This window comes from Chiloscyllium punctatum, chromosome 12, assembly GCF_047496795.1.
Source record: "Chiloscyllium punctatum isolate Juve2018m chromosome 12, sChiPun1.3, whole genome shotgun sequence".
Taxonomy (NCBI): Eukaryota; Metazoa; Chordata; class Chondrichthyes; order Orectolobiformes; family Hemiscylliidae; genus Chiloscyllium; species Chiloscyllium punctatum.
Window position 1 is genome coordinate 113,714,121 of NC_092750.1, and position 8,247 is coordinate 113,722,367.

The 8,247-nt window shown below is 45.1% G+C and overlaps 1 long non-coding RNA gene across 1 annotated transcript in view; it reads right to left on the minus strand.

Moving 5' to 3' along the window:
* Positions 1-5,032, minus strand: part of LOC140483511 (uncharacterized) — a 32,040-nt gene extending 27,008 nt beyond the window's left edge. Inside the window, exons 1-2 of the long non-coding RNA XR_011962004.1 lie at positions 4,901-5,032; positions 3,833-3,947 (exon numbers count right to left, since the gene is read on the minus strand). This is a non-coding gene — a long non-coding RNA (uncharacterized lncRNA). The remainder of the gene's footprint in view (positions 1-3,832; positions 3,948-4,900) is intronic.
* Between the last annotated feature and the right edge of the window lie 3,215 nt (positions 5,033-8,247).

Genomic DNA, 8,247 nt, shown 5'->3' on the forward strand with positions numbered 1-8,247 from the left:
AAGTTAAAGTTATTCAATGGAGCAAGATAGTATTAGACAGGAATTTTTAAAGTAGATCTGGGTCGGCTATTTGCAGATAAAGGGAAGTCTGGCAAGTAGGAATATTTTAAAACCGAGACAAAAGGAGCGTTCAGCGCCAGCGTGTTCCTGTTAGTGTGCAGCTCAATGCTGACTGAATTAGGAAACACTGGCTGAGATTCGAGGCTGTGGTCAAGAAAAAAGGGGTCACATGTCAGATATAACTGGCTGACTCAAGGGAATCCCTTCAGGAGCATCCGGGCTGTAGAAATACACTTAGGATGGAAATCAGGAATGTAAAAAGGGGACACGAGATAGCTTTGGCAGAGAAAGTTAAGGAGAATCCAAAGAGACTCTACAAGTGTATTAAGAGCAAAAGAAGAGCTCGGGACAAACCCGGTCTCCTTAATGATCAATGAAGGCAACAAAGTGTGAAACTACAAGATCCAAAACAAATATTTCACTTTGGAACTTACTGTGGATAAAGACTGGGGAGCTCAGGGAACTAAACAGTGTTTGGCCTGACCACTTTTGGAATACTGTGTGCAATTCTGGTCTCAATGCCATCGGAAGGATGTCGTGGAACATGAAAGGGTTCAGAAGAAATGACCAAAGACGTTGCCAGGGTTGGAGGGTTTTTACTTCAGGGAAAAGCCTGAATAGGCTGGGGCTGTTTTCACTTGAACATGGGAGGCTGAGGAGTGAACCGATAAAAGGTGTTTAAAATCATGGTGGTCATCGACAGGGTCAATAGACAAGGTCATTTCCCCAGGCGAGGGAAACTTTTCAAAGGGGTCTAAAGGACAACTGGCTCCCACAGAGTGGATGGAATAAGCTGCCAGAGCAAATAGTGGAGGCTGATAGAAATACATTTAAAAGGCATGTGGATGGGTGTATGAATAGCAAGGGTTTAGAGGGATATTGGGAAAATTGTGGCAAATGTGACTAGAAACGTCATGCAGGAGTTGGTCCGAAGGGCCTGTTTCCGTGCTGTACATCTCTATGACTCAATGTCTTGAAATGAGTCCACATTATAGAAAAGGAGGTGCTGGAGGTTTTAAAATGCAAAGGTAGATAAATCCCCAGGACCTGATCAAATGGATCTCAGGACACTGTGGGAAGCTGGTGAAGAAATTGTCGGGCCCCAAGCAGAGATATTTGTAACATAGAGAGCTGTGTGTGATAGGCTGTTAGACTGGAGGGTGGCATTGTGGACATGAAGAAGGTTTTCTGAGATTACAAAGGGATCCTGATTAAATGTGTGAATGAATGGCTGAAAAACTGTAGATGGAGTTTAATCTGAATAAATGCAAGGTAATGCATTTTGTGCAACAAACACAGGCAGGGCTCATACAATTAATGGCAAGGCCTTCAGTGGTGTTATAGAACAGAGGGACCTCAGTGTTCAGCTACATAATTCTTTGAAGTTTGTAACATGGAGAGACAGGATAGTTTTAAAAAGGTGCTTGCCTCACTTGCTTTCATTGCTCAGTCCTTTGGATATAGGAGTTGGGAAGTCGCATTGAGATTATACAGGCCATTGGTGAGTCCTCTTCTGGAATACTGTGTCCAGTTCTGGTCGCCCAGTTATAGGAAGGATATTATTAAGTTGGAAAGGGTTGGGAGGAGATTTACTGGGATGTGGCTGGGTACGAAAGGCTTCAGTATAAAGAAAGGCTGAATAGGTTGGTATTTTTCACTGAAACCTGAATGTTGACAGATGACCTCATAGAAGTTTATAAAATCATGAGGGGGATCGATAGAGTTAATGGGAGTTGTCTTTTCCCATGGACAGGGGAGTTTCAAGACAAGGCACTACATTTTTAAGTTTAGAGGAAAGACATTTTTAAAAAAGACACGAGAGGCACACTGTTACACAGAGGGTGGGTTGTGTGTGGAATGAACTTGCCAAGGAAGGGGTGAACATGGGGACAATAACAATGTTTAAAAGACATTTGGATTAGTACAGAAATAGGAAAGGTTTGAAGGGATGTGATCCAGGAACAGGCAGGTGCGATGAGATCAGTTTTAGAGTATGGTTAGCGTTAACCAAAGAGTACGGTATGACTCTGACTATGATTGTAATGTTATGTCATCAATTAAGAAAGGCTGCAAGAGAAAGCCAGGGAACTACAGACTGATGAGCGAGACATCAGGGTGGGTCAGTTGTTGGAGGTCATTCTGAGAGGTAGGTCTTACATGCATTTGGAAAGATAAGGCCTGATTACGGACAGCCAGCATGACTTTGTGCATGGGAAAACATGTCCCACAATCTTGACTGGAGTTTGCTCAAGATGTGACCAAAAAGATAAAAGATAGACTAAAACAAGAGCAACAGACATTGTTTCTGGCTTCTGCAAGCCCTTGTTCAGGGTGTAGCATGATACATTGGTTAGTAAGGGTAGATCACAAGGGATCAGGGAGAGCTCACCAACTGGATACAAAATGGGATGACAGTGGGAGACAGAGGGTGGAGGGAGAGGGTGGTGGGAGAGGGTTGTTGTTCAGACTGGAGGCCTCTGACCAGCAGTGTGCTGTAAGGATTGGTGCTGGGACCACTGTTGTGCACCATTTACATAAACAATTTGAGTGAAAATACAGGAGTCCCTGTTCGTATGTTTATGGATACCAAGATGAGTGGAAGAGTGGGCAGGGAATATAATTATCGAAGGGGATGTTAATCAACTGGGCCAAGGAATGAAAGATGGAGTTTAATTCAGGTGTTGGATTTAGTTAAGACAAACCAGGGAGGACTCATACGGATAATAGTTGGGCCCTGGGCAGTGCTGTCGAACAGAGAGAGACCAAGGGGTGCAGTTACATTGTTCCGTGGACTGGCATCACAGGGCGACAGGGTGTTGAAAGCAGCAATTGGCACACTTGTCTTCATTGGTCAGAGCATTGAGTACATGAGTTAGAGATATTGGTAACACTGTCGTCAATATTTCTCCTGGGCAGAGGAGGCCACAGGGCGACGTTATAAAGGTTTATGAAACCATGTATGATCTAAGTAAGGTGAATTGACAAGGGTAGGTGAGTCCAAAGCTAGAGGCATAAATGTGGGGTGAGAGAGCAAGGATTTAAAGAGGGAGCTGAGGGGCAACATTATCCACAGAGGATGGTGCATAGACGGAATGGACTGCCAGAGGAAATGGTAAAAACAAGTACAATTTCAACATTGAAAAGACACTCGGGCAGGTACATGGAGAGGAGAAGGTTTGAAGTGGTATGGGCCAAACACAGGCAAACACGACTCATTCCATTTAGGAAACTTCGGCTGAAGAGTCATGCCGTACAGAAACAGACCCGATGTCTCCAGTTATTGGAGGAGGAGACTATCGAGACAAGGCATGTTGTAGAGACTGAAGCAAGTTACAGTGATACGGATGGTCATCTGGACTGGAGGTTTCAAATATGTGAAATAATTGGTGAGAGGGGAGGAGATGACAGAGATAGGAACTGTTATAGGAGTTAGAATGATTGAAGACACTGGTCCTCAATACAAGCCATAGATACAGTGTTGGAGAGGGAATAGGGAAGAGAAAGATCCCAGGCAGCATTACCACCCTCTCGTGGGAGGCCTGCTTTCCCCTCAGTTGTTCTGATGCTCCCTAAGAAAGCACAGGCCTGGACTGATACCTGGGAACTCCCGATGCTGTCTCATTACAACAAAACCTGCAGCAGGCGTGGTGATTGAGCCTGGGGTGTGTTTGTACTGTGCTCCCCCTCCAGCACTTTCTCTATGTCATGTCTTGTTAGCTGATGTTTGGATCCCCCTTATTACTTTCTGCTCTGTGCACTGGAATGATCTTACCTGGCAGCAGGATGTATTGAAGACTCCCGACCTCCCTGATTTGTCTTTCTGGCTGACCATCCATCGTCCCAACCAGCAGTTGGCAAGTCTATTGAGTCAGGAACTCCATGAGTACCTGTAGAAGACACAGAAATAGGCAGAATGGGAAATTAGACTCATGCTTTGAGGGTTACACATATAGAATGGCACTGAGCCCACAGAGATCTGGAAAATCCCAGTCTCCATTCCTGACCTGTGCTGCCTCATCTCTCTGGAGTGGAGAATTCTGTTGGCTCATGGTCTGGAGTAGCTTCAAATGTGAGAGACGCTGACAGAGGCAGCAATTAGACCCACACAGTGAGGGATACCACATGGAGAGGTACTGAGTCACATCACCAGAGTGCCGGATCAAACAAGTGTGCAGGAAGAAAGGGTTTTGATTCATGTTGCAATGGGATATACAAACTGTGAGCAGGCGAAGTGGTGGCCTAGTAGCATTATTGTGTGACAATTTATCCAGAAACTCAGCAAGTGTTCTCTGGACACAGGTTCAAATCCCGCCATTGCAAATGATTGAGTGTGAAGTAAATGCTTCAAAAACGATGTAATTAAAAACCTGTAAGTGAGTATTAAACAATTACTGAAGTTAAGAAACATCCATCGGGTGCATTCCTGTCTTTAGTGAAGCAATCTAAGATGTGACTGGGATATCACAGGTATTACAGAACAACAGCTGAGGGAGGGACAGGACAGGCAGCTCAATGTTCCAGGGGACAGATGCTGCAGGAAGGACAGAAGGGGAGCTGAGAGAGGAGGAGAGCTGCTGGTTCTGATTGGGTGAAACATCACAGCAGGACTGGGAGAGGATATTCCTGCAGGATCGCCCAGTGAAGCTGTGTTCGTGGAATTAATCAATAACAATGGGTCTGCCCTTTCCTCTGATTGTTCTACAGACCCCGAGAGCCCCGCCCTCCTGCACCTTGACCTTCCCAAGATGGCGGCCCTGAGGCCCGCGCTCCCTCTTCCCTCAAACAAATGGCGGCCGTGACCCTGGGCCCCTTCCCTGATCAGAGACCGCCACCTCCTTACCCGGGCCTGGAGGGTCTTTTTCGAGATTTTTTAACCTTTACTTGTGAATTCTCTCCGCTCCTTTCTCCCAGCGAGGCTCTGAGCACCGCTCTCTGAAGCCGCTCGCAGCCGCTGCCGGAGAAATCAGCTCCATTTCTCTCTGCACTGACCAATGTGACATTGCGCATGCTCTGCATTGAAACCAAACTGCGCGTGCGTCTGAGGTTATTAGTGAGTTCATAGATAATATTCATAACTGCACAGACTGATGGGTAAAATATTAGTCATTAACAATTGTTTTGTCAAGTTACAGTCATAGAGATGTCTAACATGCAAATAGATTGTCTGGTCCAAATCAACCATACCGGCCAGGTATGTAAATTACTAATCGTTCTGGGAGTTTGAAAAGAAGTTTCTTACTCGAGTTGTGTAAATCGATTGGAAATATGTACATTATCAGATTTACATTTCAACTACAGGATTTCTTAAAATCTCACATTGATTTATGAGAGAGATTTAATGCTCCACTATATCATGAGAATGATCAATCCTGCAAAATAGTTTGCTCTCTGACCAATCTTGAAGCGCTCACTCCCGAGAATGCTTTGGCCCCTCTCCTCATTCACTCTGGTTAGAGGACCGGCCGCTACTCGGTCCTCCTGTTCCGCCCCTTCCTCCCAATTGCAGAGTTGATTCAGGTGTGACTTCGCAGGCAAGGGACAAAGGAAGTTCGAGTCGATGTTTTGTGACGCGGTGAAAATATCCCGAATCTTGGACCGAGAGGCCTGGGTTCAATTCACAGCTTGTGCAGATATGTGTAATAACAACTTTAGCAGGTTCATTCGGAAAACTAAGGGAAGTCAGGAACAGTGAAAACAAGAGAAAATGCTTTCAATGTGATGGGGCTTTCAATGCTCAGATGATTTGACTCTTTACCAAGCGTTTCAGGGTCCCAGTACAGACTATTGCACTGCTCTTCGTGCGCAGCCAGATACCACGATTGTAGGGCAAAGTGGTGGGATATAGAGGTGCTTTTCTGGAAGGCGCTCGGTTTTTGTGGTGAAAACAGTTGAGAAGGAGTCGGGTTTTGTATGGAGCTACCTGTCCCCCTCCTGTTGCAGCCTCTTATTATTGCTCTGACTCTACCTCGTACATGGAGAAAGTGAGGACTGCAGATGCTGGAGATCAGAGCTGAAAAATTTATTGCTGGAAAAGCGCAGCAGGTCAGGCAGCATTCTGTACCTCGTACATGTTTGGTAGAGATCAGTGACATTTCGTAAGCCCACAATACAAGATCCATCACTCTGTTTAAGTCAGTAAAAATCACTTGTAGCACAATAGTCAGAGAACAATACAGCGCAGAACAGGCTCTTCAGTCCTTGATGTTGCGCCAACCTATGAACTATTCTCAGCTCATCCCCCTACACTATCCTGAAATCACCCATGTGCTTATCTAAAGGATTGTTTAAATCTCGCTATAGTGGCTGAGTTAACGACATTAGTAGGTAGTGGATTCCATGCCCGAACCACTCTGAGTAAAGAACCTGCCTCTGACATCTGTCTTAAATCTATCACCCCTCAATTTGTAGATATGCCCCCTTATACACACTAATGTCTTCATCCTAGGAAAAAGACTTTCACTGTCTACCCTATTGTCGGACTCTGGCTCAATTTACTAACTTACTTTCTTCTATGTGTGAGCCAAGTCCTGCGTGTTCTTTAAAATGAAGCAATAGGAGAAGGTATTCAGTGTCACACTTCTTGAGTTTATTTTACAGTAAGTGGATAAAGCATACAGAGCTCTGGGTCTCGACCTTTCCGTCCCTGACAAACTATACAGTGTGTCAGTTCAGAAAAATACCACACCCTTGTCCCTGACCCAGTCTTTTTATATAGTAAAAAATATCATGCAGTCACTGAGGTGGGATTATCTTCTGATTGGTTGTTAGTCTGACTCCATTCTCTGCCTCCTTCCATTCCCGGATGTTCGACCCCACGTGACCTTGTTTTGCGTGCGAAACGGAGTACCACGTGAACCCATTTTGCCCGCGATACGGAGGACCATGTGACCTCCCTGCACGCCTCCGGCACGTGAAACAGTGCATCACGTGACCTTGTTTTGGAACGGTGCGATGCACCACGTGACCTTATCCTGCACGCGCATGTAACGGAGCGTCCTCAAAGGCCTCCGAATGCCGAGTATACTTACAGTGGCAGCCAGCCATATACTTATAAGTAAGCCATATATTTACACTATCTAAGCCTCTGATCATCTTGTTTGTCTCTATCAAATCCTCTCTTCGCCTTCTTCTTGCCAATGAGAACACGTTCAATTCTCTCAACCTTTCCTCATAAGAGCTTCCCTCCAGAACACACGACATCCTGGTAAATATCCTCTGTGCCTTTTCCAATGCTTCCACATCCTTCCAGAAATATGGGCACCAGAACTGCACACAATATTCCAAATATGGCCGCACCAGTGTTTTGGATAGTTGCAGCATGATATTGCGGCTCCAGAACTCAATCCATCTACGAATGAAATCTAACACACTGTATGCCGCCTTAACAGTACTGTACACCTGGGTGGCAACTTTCAGGCATGTATGTATGTATATGGCCTCCAACATCCTTCTGCACATCTACACTACCAAGAATCTTTCCATTGACCCAGTACTCTGCCTTCCTGTTATTCTTCACAAAGTGCATCACATCACATTTAGCTGCATTGAACTCCATTTGCCACATTCAGCCCAATTCTACAGTTTATCCAAGTCCCCCTGCAACCTGTAACATTCTTCCACACGTCCACTACTCCACTGACTTTGCTGTCGTCTGCAAACTTACTAATCCATCCACCTATGCCTGCGTCTAAGACTTTTATAAAAATGACAAATAGCAGTGATCCCAAAACAGATCCTTGTGGAACACCACTAATAACCGCACTGGAGGCTGATTATTTTCCATCATCCACCACTCACTGCCTTCTTTCAGAAAGCCAGTTTCTAATCCAAACTGCTAAATCACACTCAATTCCATGTCGCTGCATTTTCTCTAACAGCCGACCATGTGGAACCTTATCAAAGGCATTACTGAAGTCCACGTATACCGCGTCAACTGCCCTACCCTCATCTATATGCTTGGTCACCATCTCAGAAAACTCAATGAGATTTGTGAGACACGACCTGCCCTTGACGAAACCATATTGATGATCTGAAATCATATTGTTGTTTGCCAGATGATTACAAATAGTGTCTCTTATAATCCTTTCCAAAACCTTTCCTACGACAGAAGTAAGGGTCACTGGTATATAATTTCCTGGGTCATCTCTACTGCCCTCCTTGATCAAGGGCATAACATTTGCAATCATC